The following is a 22,660-nucleotide window of genomic DNA, read 5'->3' as shown; positions in this document are numbered from 1 at the left end:
TTTGTCCCTGAATGAAGGATTTTCTCCTGCAGATCAGCTCTTCCCTGGAGTTGATGAGGTTGGGATTAGAGAAGGAGGGACCAAAAAAAGGGGAGGGGGGGAGGAGAAGGATTGCTCTTAAGAAGGAACATATACAGAGGGAGAAAGAACAATCTGAAAGAGACTGCTAGGAACCTAAAATTTCACTAATGTTGTAATTTTGCTGACTTTGTATCTAGAGTCAAATTTACCAGTGGTTTTCAAAGAGAGTCACAGGAAAAGCCAAAAAAGCCTCTTCTCCATAATCAGGGGACCTTGTGACAGAAAGAACATTGGAATGCGTAGAGTAGGAGACGCAGGCTCTAGTCCTGACTTTGTGATTCACAAGTCTCAGTTTGGGGGACCACATTTTAGAAAACTCACTAGCTTGCTGCGGAATATCCAGAAAAAACCTCCAGACTGGTAAGAGGTAAGGTCAATAAACTTAAAACATAGGTGGAGAACCATGTCACAGAAGATTGGTGACATCGGGGGTTCTTAACTTATTTTTATGGGTAATGGATCCTTTTAGCAGACTGGGGAAGCCTAATATTACTGTAGTTTGTTGCCTACATTCATAATTGAAGGAAATGGTAAATTAGTGGAAATAAAGATGTATTTTTTCCCTAAGTCTATAGATGGTACCCTTAGAGTCCCATGGACCCCCCAGGGGAAAAATTTTGGATTAAGGGAACTGAGGATATTTATCCTGAAGAAGAGAAGGGGTTAGGGCATTGTTGTTCAATTGTTTTAGTCATGTCTGACCCTCCATGACCCCATTTGGGATTTTCTTGGCAAAGATACTGGAGTGGTTTGCCATTTCCTTCTCCAGGTCATTTGACAGATGAAGAAACTGAGGCTAAAAGAATGAAGTGACTTGCCCAGGGTCACACAACTAATATCTGAGGCCAGATTTGAACTCATGTAAATGAGTCTTCCTGACTCCGGGTCTGGCATATATCTACCTAGCTGCCCTAATAAATGCTAGAGGTTTCCTTCTACTTCTAAAAATGGCAAGACAAAACCCAATTCACATGCAATCCAAGACATAACCCTCATGATGTCATCGGTCTTCTTTGAGAATGAAGGATGAACAACACCAAAAGCAATTTCTAAAATCAAATACAAACTCATCTTAGGCTTTTAAAACCCTTTGCAACTTGGCTCAAACATTTATTTCCAGGCCCCATCACACACTCTATGTTTGGGCCAGATCAAACCTCATACATAACATTGCATCCCATCTCCCCACCCCCCCACCTTGTCTGGGCTTTTGCACAGGTTGTATCCTGTGCTTGAAGGTCTCTCCTCACCTCTGCCTCATTCAGAGCTCAGCTCAAGCTGCCTCCTTCAACAAGCCTTTCCAGATCCTCCCTAGCTCCCAGTGATCCCCACTTGTGATCCCCTTGTGGTTTTTTTTTTGCATATGTTTATGTGAACAAATTGTCTCCCTTAATAGAATATAAATTCCTTGAGGGCAGTGATTGTCATATTTTTGTCTTTGTGTTCCAGGCTGCTAGCATGTACCAGGCACAGTAGTGGGTGCTTTAAAAATTATTGACTGGGCATAGGAATCTTTAAAATCTTATCTCATACTACTTGAAAGTTTTTATTTTCTGTTTATCCCTTGAGGGGCAGCATAGAACAGTGAAAGTGTTGAGTTTGGAATAGGTGAAGCAATGGATTGAGTGCTGAACCTAGAGTCAGGAAGACCCATCTCCCTGAGTTCAGATCTGGCCTTAGACACTTACTAGCTGTGTGACCCTGGGCAAGTCACTTCACCCTGTCTGCCTCTCTTTCCTCATCTGTAAATGGGCTGGAGAAAGGAATGGCAAACCACTCCAGTATCTTTGCCAAGAAAACCCTAAGTGGGGTAAAAGCATTGTATATAAAAGCATTTACATAGTGCTTTAAAGTTTGTAAAATACTTTGTCAATATTCTCACATTTAATCCTTACAACCACCCTGGGGAGTAGGAGCTATTGTTATCCCATTTTACAGGTGAGGAAACTGAGGCACACAGAGGTTAAGTGACTTGCCCAGGATCACCCAACTACTCAGTATCTGGGGCCAGATTTGCACTTGCTGACTCCTGACTTCAGACCTAGTTCTTTAACCACTGTACCACCTAGCTGCCTTGAGTGCAAATCCTGGTTCTGTCACCTACTAGTTATGTGATCACGGACAGGGCCCAAAACCCCTCTGAACCCAAGAGTAAAAAACATGGAGGATAATTTTTGCATTACACATTCATAGGGTTGTTTTAAAGAAATTGCTTTGTAAAGAAATAGTAAGGGTAAAGGGGAGGAAAGTAGCAGGGCTGATAGAAGAGAGGGCAGACTGAGGGAGGTGGCAGTCGAAGGCAAAACTCTAGTGAGGAGGGAAAAGGAGAAAGGAGAGAGAAAAGTATAAACAGTGAGGAAAATAGGATGGAGAGAAAAACATGGATAGTAATCATAATTGTGAATGGGAATGGGATGAACTCTCCCATAAAATGGAATCAGATAGCAGAGTGGATTAAGAACTATAATCCTACAATATGTTGTTTACAAGAAACACATTTGAAGCGGAGGGATACACACAGAGTAATTGTAAAAGGCTGTAGCGGAATACATTATGCTGAAGTAAAAAAAAAAAAAAAAAAAAAAAAAAAAAAAAAAAAAGCAGGGGTAGCAATCCTGATCTCAGACAAAGCAAAAATAGATCTAAGTAAAAGAGATAAGGAAGGAGACTACATTCTGCTAAAAGATACCATAGACAATGAAGTAATATCAATACTAAACATATATGCACCGAGTGGTATAGAATCTCAATTGTTAGAGTAGAAGTTAAGGGAGTTACAAGGACAAATAGATAATAAAACTATACTAGTGGGGAACCTCAACTTCCACCTCTCAGAACTAGATAAATCTAACCACAAAATGAAGAAGAAAGAAGTCAAGGAGATGAATAGAATTTTAGAAAAGTTAGATGTGGTTGGCCTCTGGAGAAAATTGAGTGGTGTTGAAAGTAATATACCTTTTTCTCAGCAGTACATGGCACCTGCACAAAAACTGACCATATATTAGGGCATAAAAATGTCACAATCTGATACAGAAAGGCAGAAATATTGCATCCTTTTTAGATCATGATTCAATTAAAATTACATGTAATAAAGGGCCATGGAAAGATAGACTAAAAATTAATTGGAAACTAAATAACCTAATCCTAAAGAATGAGTGAGTCAAACAACAAGTCATAGAAACATCAATAACTTTATCCAAGAGAATGACAATAATGAGACAACATACCCAAACTTATGGGATGCAGCGAAGGAAAGCACTTTGTAAATCTCAAAGGATTTAAAAAATGTTTATTTCTTTGTTCAGTGAACCATTATCATTACTTCTCAACAGCCATCTTCTATCTTAGACAGGACAAACTTCTTACTATTCCTTCCAACATCCATATTCATTCCTACCTCAATGCCTTCATTCATGCTGTGTCAGGGATGCCTGTTCCCTCTCTCTCCCACCTAACTAAATGTTTTCATCCTTGCACCCAGCTCAAAACCTACCATTTCCATAAAACTCTTCTTGTGAATGCTTAAAGGAAACTAGGTGGCACAGCTGATAGAGTGCTAAGCCTGAGTCAGGAAGAGCCAAGTTTGAATCCTGCCTCAGACACTAACTAGCTGTGTGACCCTGGGCAAGTTACTTAACTTCTGTTTGCCTCAGTTTCCTCAACTGTAAAATGGGGATAATGACAGCACATCATGGCAGTGGTGGTGGCTGAGTTGTATCAGTCATGTTCAACTCTTTGTGACCTCTTGGACCTCTGTCCACAGAGTTTTCTTGGCAAAGACACTGGAGTGGTTTGCCTTTTCCTTCTCCAGTGGCAAACAGAGAGGTTAAGTGACTTGCCCAAAGTCCCAAAGCTAGGAAGTTTCTGAGAACGGATTTGAATTCAGGTCTTCCTGACTCTAAGCCCAGAACTCTATCCACCGTGCCACCTAGCTACCTTCCAAGGGTTGTAATGAGGATCAAATGAGATAATTATAAAGTTCTTAGTGTGGTGCCTGACATATATATAGATATATAGATAGATAGATATGTAGTAAGCTTTCCATAAATGTAAGTTATTATTACTATTTTCCAATTGCATTTTAATCTGATTCACGTTGCACTTTACTGGCCTCAAGTTGATACTTCTGCTAGGAAGTCTCAGTATCATACTTCCACATATACTTCTGATCTCCCTCCCAGTACCTAGACCAGTGCTGAGCACATAAATACGCACTGATTGATCTTTGAGGGGTAAAAGGGACTAAGAATAGTTTGTTGAGTTCTGTGGAGAGCTCCATTCATTAGGCTGAACTGAGATTAGGATTTGGGGTGGAATGGAAGTCAGGGAAGTTGTTGATAGAACCCAAAAGAGGGTTTTGATAAAGAGATGGGTCTCTTCAGGCAGAGCCGTAACTAGCAGTTCTGGCACTAGAGGCACATTTAAGTTGTATTAGGTGGAAGGGGCGTAGGACAGTGAAAGCCTGCTCCAGCCAGCTGCAGTTATTTGGGCAGTAGGGCCCTAAGAGAATCTAGTCTGCATGTCTATATTTCATCTGATGACCCCTGACCTGCCAAACCCAAGTGGATGAGGTAGCAAGTATGGTGTGCAGTGATAGGGAAAAAATGGACCTCAGGAGAGTGATGTGACAATATAAGCAACCTGTGAGGATCGCAGTGGGTTAATTATGATGTGGTGTAGGGTAGTATATGGGACCAGACCACAAGTAACCCTGAGATAGCAAGCTAAAGAACAGCCATAAGGAAATAGCACATGGCATCTCCCCAATATCATCCAAGTCCTGGTCACCTGACTCTTGTTATTGTTATAGTACTGTCTTTGGGGAGATGGTTTTCCATGGCATGGGAGAGAGGTGAAAGACTGAAGTTTAAACCCTATCCTTTCCTGGAAGGAACCTTTGACTTTAAACTTTATGGGGCAGGGGGGAATTGTGCCAGGATAGATAAAGGGAGAGTAGGTCAGTCCATGATTCCCACCTCTCTCCCATGAAGTCATCCCCTCCCCTTAAGACATACTACACATCCCCTTTCCCTCCCTCCTCCCAGATTTTCATTTCCATCTGTTTTAATAGGAGCTATACTGTATATAGCTGGTATTTCAAATTGCACCATTAAAGATTTTATGTAGGGGATGTTAAAATTAAAAATATCTATGAGCAAATAGCCACAATGAATTTAATCAATTTGATTTAATAGAAAACAGCAAATGGAATTTATGGCTCTCAAAAAAGAGGAGGGAATTTTTTTGAATAATAAAAGTACTTTGTGGAAAACAGAGAAGGAGGGGGGATCCCCATCTGAAGAGTTTATTAGAGTCTAATCCTCCGAGAACAAGCCCAGTAGAGACTGTTTGCTTGCTAATCCGAGCTGCCATTAAAATATTAAAGATAAATCTAATCGTCTCTTTATCCAAAATAAGCGACTTTTGTGCAGAGAGAAAACATCTAACCCTTTGGGAGGAGAATTACTCCTAATGCATCAAATGGAATTCAGTTCAGGCTGGGGCAAAACAGGGTTTAGAAGCAAATGAGATGGTAATAGATTTAAAACCCAGCATAACAAATTAAAAATCCTCATTTACATGAATTAAAATGGCTCATAAAGGGTCCAATTCCTAACCCTCCAACTATCCTCCTTGTTCCCCCTTCACTCCCTTCCCTGCCCATTTTTGATCAAGCAGGAAAACCAAGGCACCAAACCTTACCTGGCCCATCCCAATAGCTCCAATCTGCAGATCTCCTAAGGCATACATTCCCTTCCTTCTCCTCGCTCTGATTCACTTTAACTTGGAATTGTTGCTGTTGGGTCATTTCAGTTATGTCTGATTATTTGTGACCTCATTTGGGGGTTTCTTGGCAAAGAAACAGCTCATTTTATGGATGAGGAAACTGAGGCAAGCAGGGCTAAAAGACTTGCTTGGATGAGTCTTCCTGATTTGAAGCCCAGTTTGCTTATCCACTGAGCCATCTAGCCTCCCCCAACTTGGGATGTCCTTCCCTAAAGGTTTTCATCCCTAGGAAGGAAGACCTCTATATCCAACAGGTGATCTTGTGAGTCATTTTAAATCAGTCTCTCATCAATTTTTCTTCTTTGCTCCTAGTTCTTTTCTGGGGGGTGGGGCAAAAAAACAAGGCATTGTGGTACAATGGAAAGGACATGGAATTTGGAGATAGAGGGCGTGGGTTCAAATTCCAGGTCTGCCACTTGTTGCCTATGTGAACTTTGAGAAAGTCACTTACCCTCTGTAGCTCCATCAGAAAGTCAACTATCACTTGAGTGTCTCAGCACTACTCATCCACTAAGTCCCGGACCATCGCCAGTCCTCTTGACTTTTTTCCTGCCACTGGATTTGGATGACTCTGGAAGAGAGAGCTGATGACTTTGTACAACTCTGACTCATTTAAATCCAATTTACTTGAAAGTCAAGACAGCAACCATGATGTCATGGGTCCTCTTCGAAAACAAAGACGAACAACTTGTTTTGTTCCTCCTCTACAAAATGAGTAAGTTGAACAAGATGGCCTTGGAGGCCCCTTTCAGCGGTAGTCTAAGGCCCTATAATTCTAAGTCTAATAATCCCTCTTCCACAAGACAGCCCAACAAACACTATGATGCCCCCTTCTAAGTCTATTCTTCATGGCAAATATTCCCTAATTCATTCACTTGATCATATATTCTATTTGGCTTCTCATCACCATTCTGCTTGCTCTTTCCCCTTCTTAAAATGGGGCATCCCAAAATAAACCAAGATCACTGACTGGAGGAGTAAAAAACAAAAAAACAACCAACTTGAGTATAAATCCTACCTTTGAGGCTTAACATCTACATGACCTTGGACAGCTCCTTTAACTTCCCCGGGCCTCAGTTTCCTCATCCATAAACTGAGAAGGGTTGTCCTAGACTGTGTCTGAGGTCCCTTCCCATTCTGGATCTATCACTGTATGGTCCTAGGACAATATTCCAGGTGTGGTCTGATTGAGGCAGAATGTAGCAGGACTCTCATTCCAGAGACAAGCTAACGCTATCCTGAAGTGAGGATCCAGGAAACCTGAGATAACTTGCTTGACTCCATTTGTGTCCAAATGGAGAAATGGCTCTTGGGGGTACAGGACTGTCTGATGAGTGTTGGGAGGGAGATTAGGTACTTGTGGTTGACTGGGTCAATTGGTAGCATCTAGGTTCTTGAGCAGCTATGTGGTACAGCGGATAGAGAGCCAGGCCTAGAGTCAGGAAGACTCATCTTCCTGAGTTCAAATCTGGCCTCAGACCCTTACTAGCTGTGTGATCCTGGACAAGTCGCTTAGCCCTGTTTGCCTCAGTTTCCTCATCTATAAAATGAGCTGGAGAAAGAAATGGCAAACCACTCCAGTTATCTTGGCCAAGAAAACCCCAAATGGGGTCATGAAGAGTCAGACACACCTGAAATGGCTCAACAATAACGAGGTTTTTGTGGGTGCTCAATAACGAATGAAGGTCTTTGCTGGGGGCAAAAAGAGGCCTGAAGGAGACAGAGGCCAAAAGAAGCTATTGTTGGGAGGCTACTCTAATTAACAAGATCAACTTTGTGAGAATGAACCTGTAGCCTGATGCCAAAGGGCATTTGTGATCACCCCTACTGCCTCATACTCTATGTCTCCCACGTGCTCCCAAAGACTTGCTCCCAATGCCTTTAACTTGTTCTAGGAGTAATCTTCCGCATAAATAAATTAGAAGGTAACCATCTTTGAACTTCAGGGGATCCCTGGAAGGTTCTTTTTCTTCCTCTACCCTTTACTCCTCCCCCCCCAATATTGGTAGATGCTTGAAATGTCATAATTAGAGTTTAGATAGTTAGCATTAGACTTTGATTCTTTTTTAAAATGGAAACATGGTCTGGGGGTTAATACATCTTTGTCAGTACCTTATGCCTGGGGGAGAATGAACTCATCAGATCCTTTCCTGTGACTATGTTTTGGTAGGCAGAGGGGAAGAGAACATGAGGGCATTGGATGCTCCAGAATATTAAGGAAGAGGCATCAGGGAAGAAGGATAAAAGAAGGTAAAAGGATGATAAACTTCTCCAGCCTCATAGTTTTGCCTTAGCCTAGCTCCATACCTCTGTTGTACATGGTGTTTGATGGGGAAGGAGAAACAACAAAATCTCCTATGGCCTGCCCTGCCTAGATGCACTAGACTTGAGGGCCCTGCTAGACTCTTCTCCTGGGACAGACAGAGCCCAGTCCCTCACCCATCCCCACCCCTATGCCCAGCAAAGCTCCTCTCAGCCCTCTTAACAAATCTATTTGAACAGGCAGCTCATGTTGACAGCATTTTATTATGGGATATAAAATGGAATTGGATTTTGAGGCTAAACCTCTCCCTGGCCTGATTTTGGCTATAAGTCAACCTCCTATCTACCACCCCCCACTCCAACCCTTAAAGATGGGAGGGAGAGCATTGAATGGACCCTGGGTTATCTCTCAAACCCTTTCTCCCTCCCCTCTTGGCCTGGAATTCCCCCATTTCTAAGTTCCAACAGCTTCCACGAAGCATTTCACAAAATAATCCAGACTTTTACAAGTCTTTCACTTAGTTCTCACAACAGTCCTAAAGTCTATCATTATTGTTGTAGAAGCCCCTGGATAAGGCTCTGGCTGGCCACAAAGACCCTCTAGCTTCTCAAAATTCCCTCAGCATGTGGAAAACACCTTTCACTCCTGTCCTGATCTCCCATAAGTATCGTCTCTCCCCAGGCTGGGGAAAAACGTAACTCCCAAGATCTTTGCAGCCAGCCCAAGTACTGTCAAAGGGGTGTTACATTCTACACATTCTACAGACGAGAAACTGAGGCCCAGTGACTAGTCAAAGGTAACTAATTAGAGGTAGAGCAAGGATCAGAATCCAGCAAAACTAGCCAAGTTGGCATTTTTTTCACAAACCCTTCCACTGTGTAGATCCCCAGGGCCTTATCTTTTGGGTTCAGAAGCTATAGAGAATTCTTGGGTACTAAGCTTACTTACCTCCATTAGGCAGCACTGAGGCAAGGTGCTGCTGTGTCCTTAAAACTTTGAGTCCCTGGGGATGGATAAAAGGGACTCTGATTGGGGAAAGAATCCTATAGAAGGAAAGGAGAGGGTGTTTGATGGGACTTGGTGAAGGGAGGTAGGACAGGTGATTATCTAAGACTCAAGTGAGCTGAAAATATTATAGGATCATTGATTTAGAACTTGGAGGGACCTCAGAGGTTCAACATTCTTATTTTTACAAATGAGAAAACAGGCTTAGAAAGGTCAAGTGACTTGTGCAGAGTCACACAGCCTATAAGTGCCCGAGTCTGGATTTGAATTCAGGTCTTCTGGAGTCAAAGTCCAGCACTCTCTGTCCACTACACCATGCCCCCTTTTATGAGGAGCATTGGACTAGTCCACGCTGGTTGGATGTTGAAGCCCAGTTGTGGAAGCCAATCACAACCGGAGCCAGCTACCAGCTCAAATCCCACCTTCTTCACAAAGCCCTAACTGACCACTTAAGCCTTCCTCAGAGCTTCTATGACAGTTATTGCCTAGGTCATTCCCTTAGGACTTGGCACATACTTATTGTTAGTTATGTTTTTGTTGGTATAAATCCTCTTCTCTATTCAGATAGACTCCTTAAAAGCAGAGACTGAGTCTCAAATGTCTTTGTATCCCCCATAGATCTGGAGGTTGTAACAGCAATGCTACTTGCAGCTGTTGTGGAGGTGTAAGACCAATAACACCAGCACACAGGAGGGCTGCTAGCACAGGTTCTTTGATCTGCTTTTCTAAAGGAAAGCAACTTTAAAGGAGTCAACAATCTTACTTTAACTAAACATATATATCATTTACTTAGTTCAGGGGAAAAGTTAGCATCCTGAACTTCAGAGAAAATACAAACAGAAATTACAAGCAGAGCAAACACAAATAGCAAAGACCAACAGAGAGAGCTTCTGTCTGAGAAATTAGCACAGATCAACAGACAGGGCTTCCAACTTTCTGACCATAGCAATACATACATAGCTACCAGAGAGAGAGAAGCACCAACATCTGGGTTTTCAAAGCTGGTGGGGTGGGGGAGGCTCCTTAATAGCTACTCAGAGACTTGTCTGGTCAAATCACATGAACACTTCCAATGAGTGAGCCTCAAAGCAAAATTCTAGCCCTAGAGTATATATACACTTCTCAGAGCCAGAGGGCATCACAACCCTCATGACCCAGTGCCTAATTAGAAATTAGAAATAGGTATGGGCTTTCCTACAAACAAGCCTCCCCTAATCAAGCTTCCTTTTAATGGGCTCCACGTGAGCCCTATCAATGGGCAGGGAAGATCTTCAAATTCCATTCTATTAACATTACAGAGGTCCAAAACATCCCACTCCTTTGTCTAGTCAGTGATCAAGAAAATCTAGTTCTAGAAAATCATTCTAGTATCTTTGCCAAGAAAACCTCAAATGGAGTCACGAAGAGTTGGACACAACTGAACATATATAGTGTATGTGTATATATGTATAAATTTGATCCTCACACCAACCCTGGGAGGAAAGTGTTATAATTATCTGTGTGAAGTGAAAAGTTTCAATGAGATGATCTCTATTTCCCTTCTGGCTCTAAATCCTATCATAGAAGTTCACATGGGCTTAGAGATTTCCTTCCACCTAACCTCATCTGACCCCGACTCTAGGTTCCCATTTCTGCCCTTGACCCATCGCCCATGTTCAGACCAGCCTTCCTGCAAGTTCCCCAGGCATACAAAAGGCAAGCTTCTCCTGTTCGTGAAGCTCAGTACTTTCCTTATTGAGTAGTATCTGTTTTTTGCTAACATGGCTCAAAATGACTATGCCACTTAAAATTTTTATTTATAAGTTTTGTTCTTACATCACCTTCATTCCTTTTCGTATCCTACCCCAGAGGGCATCCCTTGTAACAAAAATAAATTTTAAAGAAGGGGGGAAAAACAATTCAGCAAAGCCAAACAACACATTGACTGTCTAGCAGTATTTACAATATTTCATAGACATGGTTCCCCCCTCCCACCTGTGCAGATAAAAAGCCCCATTCTTAAGGGCTAGCCCTTAGCTGTTACCTCTCTAGGGCTCAATACCGACTGCCTCCGTCTTTTCCCCTACCAAAGCCAACATCCTTTATGACTCTTCCCACCTAGCAGCAGGTAAGGCTGGCATCCGCCACACCCCATCAGAACTCTGTGCCAGTCCCAAGCTCAGGCTGGCTCCACTCCCTCTGGGATGCTCTCAAAGTGACAAGTTACTTTTAAGGCTACTTCTTCCCTCCCACAGAGGACTTACCCTTTCCTAGAATCCCATCTTACTATAATATGCCAGTAATTTACCCAAGACAGTCATAGTAGAATATTTTCAACCACAATAAGAAAAGGCCATTTCATTTTTACTTCTGTTGTTCATCAGATACAGTATAAACTGCTTAGCTTGACGTTAAAGCCCCCACCCCCTTTCCAGCTTCATCCCCTACTTTTTCTCCTTCACAAGGCTGGTCAAATTAGACTGTTCCATATTGCCTGAACATATTCTATGGCTACAAAAGTCATCGTAGGACAGAGGAGAGAGACCCATTGTAGAGTCAGAGGGCTTCGGTTCAGACAGAAGGGTTCATTTTACAAGTCAGACTCTCGTAATTTATTATATATTATTATATAGTATATATATTATATACTATATAATTAATAATTTATATTTAGATTCTTATATTGGTACAGGGTTTAGGTAAAAATAAAAACAGCAAGTGGTATGTAAAAACTGAAATTCTCCGAAGTGACAGGTTTGGAAAACCAAATTTAGGAAGTTGTACTAAATTATGTTAAGTCTTGTTACTGGCAGATTTTGTCAGAATTACTTAGGAATCTCTGCAAGTGATTTGGAACCAGAGAAGCAGAGCCCGCATCAGAACTCTTCTGAGAATAAGGCCTATTCCAGAACATCCAAGAGAAGCTATTTCCAAGGACCAGATGACTACACGGGACACCTGGGACTCAAGACAAAATGTGATGATTAAATGGGCATTGGAAGGGGGTTACTAGGATACAAGGAGACGTGATGTTATTTAATATTGATGATTGTATTGCTTAGGCCTTTTTTTTCATGGTGTTTATTTACGGAGATACCTTGATTACCTTGGTGACGTGTAAATTTCCCCTCTCAAAATTAGTCCATTGTGAGCCCTCTAAGTAGTTTGATCTATAGCCTTACTTACATAACTCTGATTATGAATATATGGAAAAACCTTATAGATGAGTGCTTTATAGAGGAGGGGGCAGCCCCCTCCCACAGAAATCAAAGTGAGGAGGAAGAGTTAAGTGAACCACACTGATTCCATCTTGTGACTCAATAATGGATCTGACTCAGTTCCCTTTCTATTCAGCTATGGGTCTAGTCCAATTGCTGCCTTGTGAGAAAACTTTATTCGATTATGGGTATGTAATGGCAAATAAAGTGGGACTTTTATTGTCTTTTGTTTTGGAGTGCTTCTCAGCACTAAGATTAGAAACAATATATATGATGCGAGCTAGTGATTAAAGATCTTTCCCACACCCTTTTGCAAGTAAATTCTAAGCCTCAGGCCTACACCCTTTTGCTAAGCAGGTGCTAAACCCCAGGGCCCTAAACAGGGCATATATCTTCTGAGGTTAGCATTTTGCTTTTGGGGCTCACTCATTGGAATAGTGTTCATGTGGAGACTCTGGGTAGCTGTTAGGGAGCCCCCTGGCTTTGAAAAACCAAGATGTCGTTGCTCCTCCCTCTGGAGTTAATGTATGTAATGTCTTGGTCAGACAGCTAAAAGCCTGTCTGTTGATTTGTGTTTATTTGCTCTGTTTATATAATTTCTACTTGTAATTTCTGTTTGTGTTTTCTCTGAAATTTAGGGTGCTGACTTTTCACCCTGAACTAAGTGAATGATATATGTATGTTTAATTAAAGTGAGATTGTGAACCCTTTAAAGTTGCTTTCCTTAGAAAAGCAGATCAAAGAACCTGTGCTAGAAGCCCTCCTGTGTGCTAGTGTAGCTGCTAGCAACATTGTTGTTACAGGGCATTGTGAGAAAACTTTATTGTGTTGTTTGAACCTAGCTTTACACGGCTGACAAAGTGGATCACCTCCATCTGCTGCTTAGAGACTCTTAACTAAGGTTATGCTGATTAGAAACCCCGTCAGATCTGAAGACTGATGCAAGGCATTTTCTGACAACTATACATCTCAAGCAACCCATATGTATTATCTAAAAACTGGCCCTTGCTGGTAAGTGGTTTCCATGTTCCTTTGATCGAATAAAGACATGGCAGGGTGGGGCAGAGTGGGACACCATTTTTCCCCTTATTTTAGGGAATTGCACCTATTTGTCCTCCCTTCTCCCACCTTGGAAAACCCCTAATCTTTGCTCCAATTAAAAATTGAATAGTTTTCTCACAAGACATATTACCTAATTATACAACCTGTTTTGTATTCTGCTTATTGTTATCCTTTAATATATAAAAATCTGTCTCCCCTTCTGTTCAGGTCCAGCACCAAGCTGAAGAGGTATGGTCCTGATTTGTTAGGCAGTTAGGCAATAAGCATGCAGTGCTTAATAAACTGATATTTATGGAAACTCAAACCTTTGTTTTCTCAGTCATTTCAGATTTTACTCTTCACTGTTTACATTCCACCTCCGACGCTTATTATCTCCCCAATCTTGGGGGTATCACCTTACATCTCTCTAAGGTCCACTCCAGTTCTAAATCTGTGATCACTCTAGTCTAACTCCTTCATTTTACAGGTGAGGAAGCTCATGGTATAATTCACCAAAGGCCTCACAACTACTGAGGATTCAGGACACTTAATAGCCAGGATTCAAACCCAGACCTTCTGACACTGAATCTAGTGTTTGTCCCACTGCTTTGTCCTGCCTCACATAAGGGCTATTTCTGTACACTTTGGGGGTCCTTAGCAAAAATATGCCAAAGAGACCACTATCTATCCCATTGTCCACAAAGGGCACCTTTACCTTGTCACCAATGGTAAACTGAGAGTGGGGAGAGGGGTTCTTTACCTTATTAGTCTGAGTGGAATAGCCACATGAAGCTAGTCTCTGTCTACCATCCACTGCATGCCCGTTTCCAAATAACTATGTATCCTCTGTAGATTTCCTCATAATTATCCTCTCAGTCCTTCTCAAAGAATCATCAAATCCCTAAATTGGAAAGAAGTCCAATATTATATAACCCAACTTTCCTGAATAGAAATCTCCTCTACAACATTCTCCAATAAGTGATGATTCAGCAGCCACCTGAAAATCCCTACTGATAAGAGACTCATTACCTTAGATAGCCCATTCCCCCTAGGAAAGCTCTAATTACTGGGAGATTTCGTTTATATCAAAATAAATGTACATTTTTGTGACTTCTACCTATTGCTTTAAATTCTGTTCCCTGGGATGAAACAGAACAAATCTAATTCTCTTTCATGCCATATTCTTAGAATGCTTGAAGACTGCTACCCTATCCCATTTGTGAAAAAAAAAATTCGGTGCTCTGGATTGGACAGAGGTAAATATAATTTTTAAGCATCTCCACTTAGAGAGAAAGAAAATGCAAAGGGACAAGGTTTAACCTGCCTTTGAAAATTCTGCCTGGGAGTTTTCAGAGAAAGAAATTAAAGCTATCTGTAGGCATATGAAAAAATGCTCTGGATCACTACTGATTAGAGAAATGCAAATCAAAACAACTCTTAGATACCACATCTCTCCTGTCAGATTGGCTAAAATAACAAAACAGGAAAATGATAAATGCTGGAAAGGATGTGGGGAAATTGGAACATTGTTACATTGCTGGTGGAGTTGTGAGCTGATCCAGCCATTTTGGAGAGCAATTTGGAACTATGCCCAAAGGGCTATAAAAAGGTTCATACCCTTTGACCCAGCAATATCACTTCTAGGGTTGTATCCCAAAGAAATCACACAAGCGGGAAAAGGACCCATATGTACAAGGATATTTATAGCGGATCTTTTTGTGGTAGCCAAGAATTGGAAATCAAAGGGATGCCCATCAATTGGGGAATGACTGAACAAGCTGTGGTATATGAAGGTAACAGAATACTATTGTGCCATAAGAAATGGGGATGATACGGACTTCATAACAACCTGGAAAAACCTACACGACATAATGCTGAGTGAGCGGAGCAGAGCCAGGAGAACATTGTACACAACCACAGATATATGGTTTCCGTGAGGAACAACCCTGACAGACTTCGCTCTTCTCAGCAACCTAAGGTGCAAGGACAACTCCAGGGGACTTACGATGGAGAATGCTATCTCCATCCAGAGAAAGAACTGTGAAGTTTGAATACAGATTGAGGCGCACCACATGCTCGCCTTTTTTGCTTCTCTTTTGTTTTTGGGTTTTTTTTTTTGGTTCTGTTTCTTCTTTCTCATGATTCATTCCATTGGTCATAATTCTTCTCCACAACTTGACTAGTGTATAAATTAATTCAATGCGAAGTTATACATGGTAGTTATATGAGATTCCATGCCGTCTGTGGGGAGGGAGGGGGGAGGGAGGGGAGAAAATCTGGAACTCAAAATTATGTAGAACTGTGTGTGGTAAACTAAAAATAAATAAATAAATTTAAAAAAAAGAAAATTCTGCCTGGGGGCAGTGAGGTGGAGCAGGGGTTGGAGCACCAGCTTTGGAGTCAGGAGGACCTGAGTTTAAGTTCAGTCTCAGATACTTACTAGTTGTGTGATGGATAGACAGGAGGAAGACTGTCTGCAACTGGCTATTTCCATTCATAATTTATAATACTTCTGCCCCAAAGGCAAAATTCCATTATCAAAATTAAACAAGGGGACAAAGTCTAGACCAAGGGTGGGGAACCTGCAGCCTAACTTCACAGAACAAATCCCCTTAATAAAAGAGTTGTTCTGTAAAAGTTGGACTCAGTCAAAAGGCTACATCCAAGCACCTAGAAGGCCATATGTGGCCTCGAGGTTGCTGTTCCCCACCTTTGGTCTGTGCAACAATTTTGATTCAACAAGCAGAACCATAGGAACAATTTTTGTGGTGCAGATAATTTACTGTAGATAATTTTCCTTACCCTTTAGAGATTGATTAACCACATTTTTTCAGATATGACCAAAGTGGGGATTTGTTTTGCTTAACTATGCATATATGTATATATATGTATATACATATATATATATTTACTAGGGTATCTTTTTTCTTTTTTTTTTTCCATTGGCAGGGGCAGGAAGGAGTTGAAGGAGAGAAAATAAGAACTTGTTAATTTGAAAATTATATGTATATATAAAGAAAGGCAGTTAGGTGGCACAGTGGACAGAGTGCCAGGCTTGAAGTTAAGAAGACTCATCTTCCCCAGTTCAAATCCAGCCTCAGACACTTACTAGATGTCCAACCCTGAGCAAGTCACCTCACCCTGTTTGCCTCAGTTTCCTCATTTGTAAAATGAGCTGGAGAAGGAATGGAAAACCACTCAGGTATCTTTACCAAGAAAACCCCAAATGGGGTCACAAAGAGTCAGATACAACTGAAACAACTGAACAGCAACATATATGAAGAAATGGGTTAGCCTTTGTAAAGGATGTTAAAAAAGATCTCACACTAGGACATTGATAAAGTGCTGGCTAGGTTTTATCTTCAGGCAAGAACGAGGACTTTAGACAAGACACAGAAAATCTGATTTGTTAATATTTCTCAAAAGAGAGAAGAGTTATCTTAGAATGGGTGAGCAGAGCTTAATATGTTTCCATATCCCTAAGTTCACTCCTTTCCAGGATAAATATGCCTTCAAACTATTCTTTTATGGTATGTTTTTTAATGCCCTTCTCATCCCGGTTGCCTTTTTCTAGATAAAATGACTTATCAATGTCCTCCCTAAATGTGGTACCTGTTCAGGAGTTAATTAAAATGGCTTGGATCTGAGCCATGCCCTGACTAGATGATACATAACCTAAAACTAAGGAGAGAGAACAGCCTATACAAACAGACATACTTCTTGGAACAGTACCTTCTGTCTGTTGATCATTTCCTATTCATCTAATATAGAGCTCATTTGTTCATGGTTGTTTGCGTATTGTCTCTCCTACTGGGTTGTCAGCTCCTTAAAGGCTCCTTCTGCTTATCTTTGTATTTTGGCACTTAGCACAGCACCTGGCACACAGCAGGTGCTAAATAGATGCTTACTGACTGGTCTCACGCAGATACTGTGGGGGAGATCTGAAGACAGGGCCTGATTTGGAACTTAAGCTTTTGGAAGAAGGATGAAGATAGAGACTTCTTAAGACTTCTCTCCCAGGGAGGTCAGCCTACCATGGTAGGAAAAGCACTGGACTGAGCCAGGAGATCAAGAGTTCTAGTTCCAGCTCTTTAACCTTGGACAGAGCACTTCAGCCTTGTGGATCTCACTTTTCTCCTCTGTAAAATGAAGGGGCTGGACAAGATGATCTAAGATCTCTTCTAGGTCTAAAATTCTGATTTCTTTACTAATATTGATTCATATTAGTGCTTTACACTTGTTCAAAGACTCAACTTATGTGCCATCTCCAATATCCTTATTTCTACAGTTGTTAGTACCCCGTCGTTTCAAATTATCAATATGTAGTGGAGGTGGATTGGCCTACGAGAAGCAGTCCTTGAAGTTTGTGCAGATATTTTCCACCTGGTTTCAGTGCAAGTGGCCATGTGGAAACTTGGGGTACTCCTAGTTCTAGCCATGATGACTCAGGAGCTAGTGCAGAGTGATGATAAAGCAGTCCTAAATTGGCTGTGGAAGCTAGTAGAACTGATGACTCAGTGGATGCGGAGTCAGAGCTACTCTGAACTGCCTCTCCATAGCATGGGCGGCAAGGGCAGCCCCATCTCTCCCCTGGTCAATGGAAGCCATTTCTATCATAGTCATTTCTGTTTCTTTTTTACTTAGGTAGGTGTAACAACATTGTTACTAGTAGCTGCTGTGTAGGTGTAAATCCAATAATACCAGTGCACAGGAAAGCTGATTTTTTCTAAGGAAAACAACTTTAAGGGGTTTACAATCTTGCTTTAATTAAACATACATATATCATTCACTTAGCTCAGAGGAAAAAGTCAGCACCCTGAATTTCACAGAAAACACAAACAGAAATTATAAGCAGAAATTATATAAACAGAGCAAATAACACAAATCATCAGACAGGGCTTCTATCTGTCCATAGCAATACATACATAGTTATCAGAGAGAAAAGCACCAACATCTGGGTTTTCAAAACCAGGGGTCTCCTTAATGGCTACCCAGAGTCTCATGTGGCCAAATCACACAAACACTCTTCCAATGAGTGAGCCCCCAAGCAAAAGGCTAACCTCTGAGTTGATATAGGATTCTTCAGGGTCAGAGGGCATCACAACCATGTGACTCAAACTCATGTGACTTGGGCTTTCTTGTGACTTAAGCAGGTCATCAAAAACTCTTGATTCAAACAAAGACAAGACTCAGTCAAAGGCACTTGACTGCCTTAGTGCTGAGAAGCACTCCAAAAGACAAAACAGCAAAAAGCCCGACTTTGCTTGCCATTACAGTAGGATATATGTGGGTGTATTAAATATAAAGATGGCATGTACGGCATGGATAGATATCTGAAATAGTATTTGACCCTTTCTCCAAAAGAAGACTGTGATTTCCACTTTTGTGGGGAGTAGGAAGAGAGCCATGGCTGGATGCTCCCAACAGTCTTGTGGGTGGGAGACAGGATCCAGAGCAGCTGTGGCTGACCAATCTTTTCTCCAGTCTCCTATCTCCCAGAGAGCTATAGGGCTAGAATTATATCTATAATACATCCAATATTTATGGTATAGGCATACAACAACAAGTTCAGAATAAAAGGGTACTTTCCTTGCTTGATGTCAAAGAGAGGGTGATATTTAATAATGCGAGCTTAGCTTCCTCCCACCAAAGGCAGTTTACTCAAAAGATCATTACAACACCTGCTGAACCGTTTTATCAAAGTAAGAAGGCAACAGAAATTGGGAAAGTTATGCAGATTAGAACAGACCAAAGAATAAACAAGAGTAAATGAACTCTTCAGCTGGGAATAATATTTCAGTTCAAACCAGGTGAGAACCATCAACTCACTGAGGAGAAGGAAGTCTTCACTCAGCAGCCTGAGGGTTGCAGATTCTGGAGTCACAGCATATGGGGGTGGGCCTGATACTACTCCCTACATGTCTATGACTCCCAATAGCCAAAATGTGTACTTGCCTCTCTCTAACCCTCTTTCAAACTACTTCTCCTCAGAGTATTCTCTATTGATCTCTGAAGGACTTCCTTTTCTACTTATGCAGGTATCTAGCTTTTTAGATCAGCTTTCTCTCAACCATTCAGGAGAGAAGTTCCTTTACATACATGCAATGCAGCACAACATGCTACATTGAAGCATGCCTATTCTTTAACATACCAACCACTGAGGCAGTTGTTCAGTTGTTTCGGTTGTGTCCGACTCTTCGTGACCCCATTTGGAGTTTTCTTAGCAAAGATACCGGACTGATCTGCCATTTCCTTCACTGGCTCATTTTACAGATGAGGAAACTGAGGCAAACAGGGTGAAGTGACTTGCCCAGGGTCACACAGATAGTAAGTGTCTGAGGCTGGATTTGAACTCAGAAAGATGAGTCTTCCTGACTTCAGGCCTGGCACTCTATCCACTGCCCCACCAAAGCAGTGGAGGTGTTCGATTCATTTCTCTAAGAAGGTGGCCAAGCAATAAACTCCAGTTGGATATGTCCAGGCAACAACCTGGGTCATCATCAGTGGTTGGAGCCTAGTGGCAATAGCTCCTGGAGATGTTAGCGGTTGATGGCAGTAAAAGTACCTGGAGGAGAAGCAGAAACAGTCACCCAATGAAAGTGGCAGTTCCAGGGAGCACTGCAAGTCCCAAGAGTAGAGGTAATTGATGGTCTCTGGAAATGAGCGCTAGGTAAGAGTCCAAAAAGAGAGTGCTAAGTGGATGGATTTATTTCTACGCATCTCCACCTTGCCCTAGGGATGTACTAACTCTAACCTGCTCCAATGCAAGTTTGAAGACACCTTTTTTTTTGGTCTTTGTATTTTCACTGCCTTGCACACAGCAGACATTTAATAGATGCTCATTGGCTTAGATTGGATTCAAAGTGTCATCTACATCATTCTGGATTCTTACAACCCTGTACCAAGAAGTATTTTTACCATTATTTGGCAGACAGAAAGTTGAGACACAGAGAGAGTAGTACACTTGCTCATGGTCACACAGCAGGGCAGTATGGATCGGGGCCTGTAGTCTGGTTCTTTGTTGTCTTTGTGGGCAGAAGGGCAGCTAAGCAGTGCATTGGATAGAGCAGTGGGCTTAAAATCAGATTCATCTTTATGAGTTCAAATCCAGCCTTAGATACTTACTAGCTGTGTGACCCTGGGCAATTCACTTAACTCTGTTTGCCTCAGTTTCCTCATCTGTCAAATGAGCTGGAGAAGGAAGTGGCAAACCACTCCAGTATCTTTTTTATAGACTTAATTTTGATTTCTAGGGTTTATTTAGTAAACAACAAGAACATTTTGGCAAATGAAATGATTCTTTTTTTGAAGGGTTCCTTCTTGCAAAATGAACTTATTCCAAGAATGCAAGAGGCCAGAGCTCACATTTTTATTCTAATTACCATTTATTCACTAACCACACACACACACACACACACACACACACACACATACATATACATATACATGCTCGAGTATCTTTGCCAAGAAAAGCCCAAAGGAGGTCACGGGGAGTTGGATATGACTGAAATGGCTAAACAGTAACTAAGTCAGACTGATGACAACTGTTCATGTTTAAGGACTTCCCTCATGATAATCTTTCAAGGTGGGCAGCATAAATATTACTCTCTCACTTTTACAGATAAAGAAATAGAGACTCAGAAAGGTTAATTTGGGGGATCACAGATTTAGAGCTGGAAGGGACCTCAGAGACCCTCTTGTCCAACCTTCTTCATTTTATAAATGGAGAGGTTAAGTGACTTTTTCCAAGTGATAAACAGCTAAGTGTCAGAGGTGGTATTTGAACCCAGACCTTCCTGACACCCGCTCTGTCACTCTCTCTGCTATATACCACACCACTTCAGATCACATGGCTTGTAAAAGTCATCTGGGATTAAACTAGTATTTTGCTGACACCATGTCCACACTCCTTCCACTATACCACATGGCTTCTCCATGAAGCTATGTGGATGTGACCAAGAAGAGGGATTCCTCAAGCCATTGACCCTGCTGCCTGAGGCAAGGTAGACAATTGTAAAGGAAGAATCCAGACAAACTCCTGTGATACCAGGCCAACAACAGAGTTTAAGGGAACAGCCACACCCTCATCTCCTCTTCTTCCTCAAGCAAAACTAGTTGGCACAGGTGGCAGAAAATGCAGCAAACAAAATCCTAGATCATAAATTTAAAACTGAAAGGGACCTTGGAGGTCCAGTCCAACTCCTTCATGCAGATAAAGAAACCGAGTCCCAGAGAGGTTGAATGATAATCATAAGACAACTCAACTGGAAAAAAGTATTGGAAACGTTGCAAATTTGGTAGAACTGGAAGATGGAGCCCAGAGACATAATATCAGTCACCCAATCACCTGAAAAATGGGAAGAGTCTGCCCACCTTTTTTCAGGATAGCACTAAAGAAAATTCCCCAGAACTCTTAAAACCAAGGGACTAACTACAGGTTGATAGATTTCACTGAACATCCTCAGAAGAGTCAAGAGGAATTAGACTTTGCTTCTGAATATTCTACCCAGCTAAACTAAAAATAACGTACTCCAATAAAGCTATGATCTCATCAATGTTCATATTCCCACGCAAGGCGATAGGAATGATATTTGTCTTATGTAGTCCGGGCTAGTTTGTCTTTAAGGAGGTAAGGAGGTCATCCCAGGGATTTGGCCAGTCCAAGGACTATGGCTTAAAGCATTGGTGTGCTTTCTTTGTTGGCTAAGACATAAAGAGCCTGGACTCTAGGAAGCTGAGATTTGTGGAATTCCCCTTGCCCTGTAGGGCTTCTTTCTGACCTGTTGTTGCTACCCTGATGAATGTGGAAGCAAAGGGAGCAGCATTGGTTTCTAATAAAATGTATCCCTTTAATCTCATTATAAGTAAATTTATTTTTATTGAATTTTATGGTTTGTGAGTTTTATAATTGCATACACACACACACACACACACACACACACACACACACATATAAAATTGTCTTGTAATCCTGACCCTGAATTTCTGAACTACCTTGACCTCTAGGCCTGGCCTGAATTTCTCAACTGCTTTGACCTCTAGGCCTAGCCCAGGACATTTGGCATCTCTCTGCAAGCCTGGATAAGAGTGATTTCATAGCTGATCTTTTGGTTGATGTGGGGTAAGAGCCTTGTGAAGAAAAAGGAACTTTGAGATTTTGTGGTCAGATATAGTAGTTTGGCACCCTTCTAGGCACATATGGGGAGCCCTCTCAATGGAATAAGGAAGGAGCCCCTATAGATCCCATAGAATTAGCCCAATGGGTGCTTAAGGCACCCGATGGGGA

The sequence above is a fragment of the Trichosurus vulpecula genome, chromosome 8, assembly GCF_011100635.1.
Source record: "Trichosurus vulpecula isolate mTriVul1 chromosome 8, mTriVul1.pri, whole genome shotgun sequence".
NCBI lineage: Eukaryota > Metazoa > Chordata > Mammalia > Diprotodontia > Phalangeridae > Trichosurus > Trichosurus vulpecula.
Note: the sequence above shows the minus strand (reverse complement) of the source record.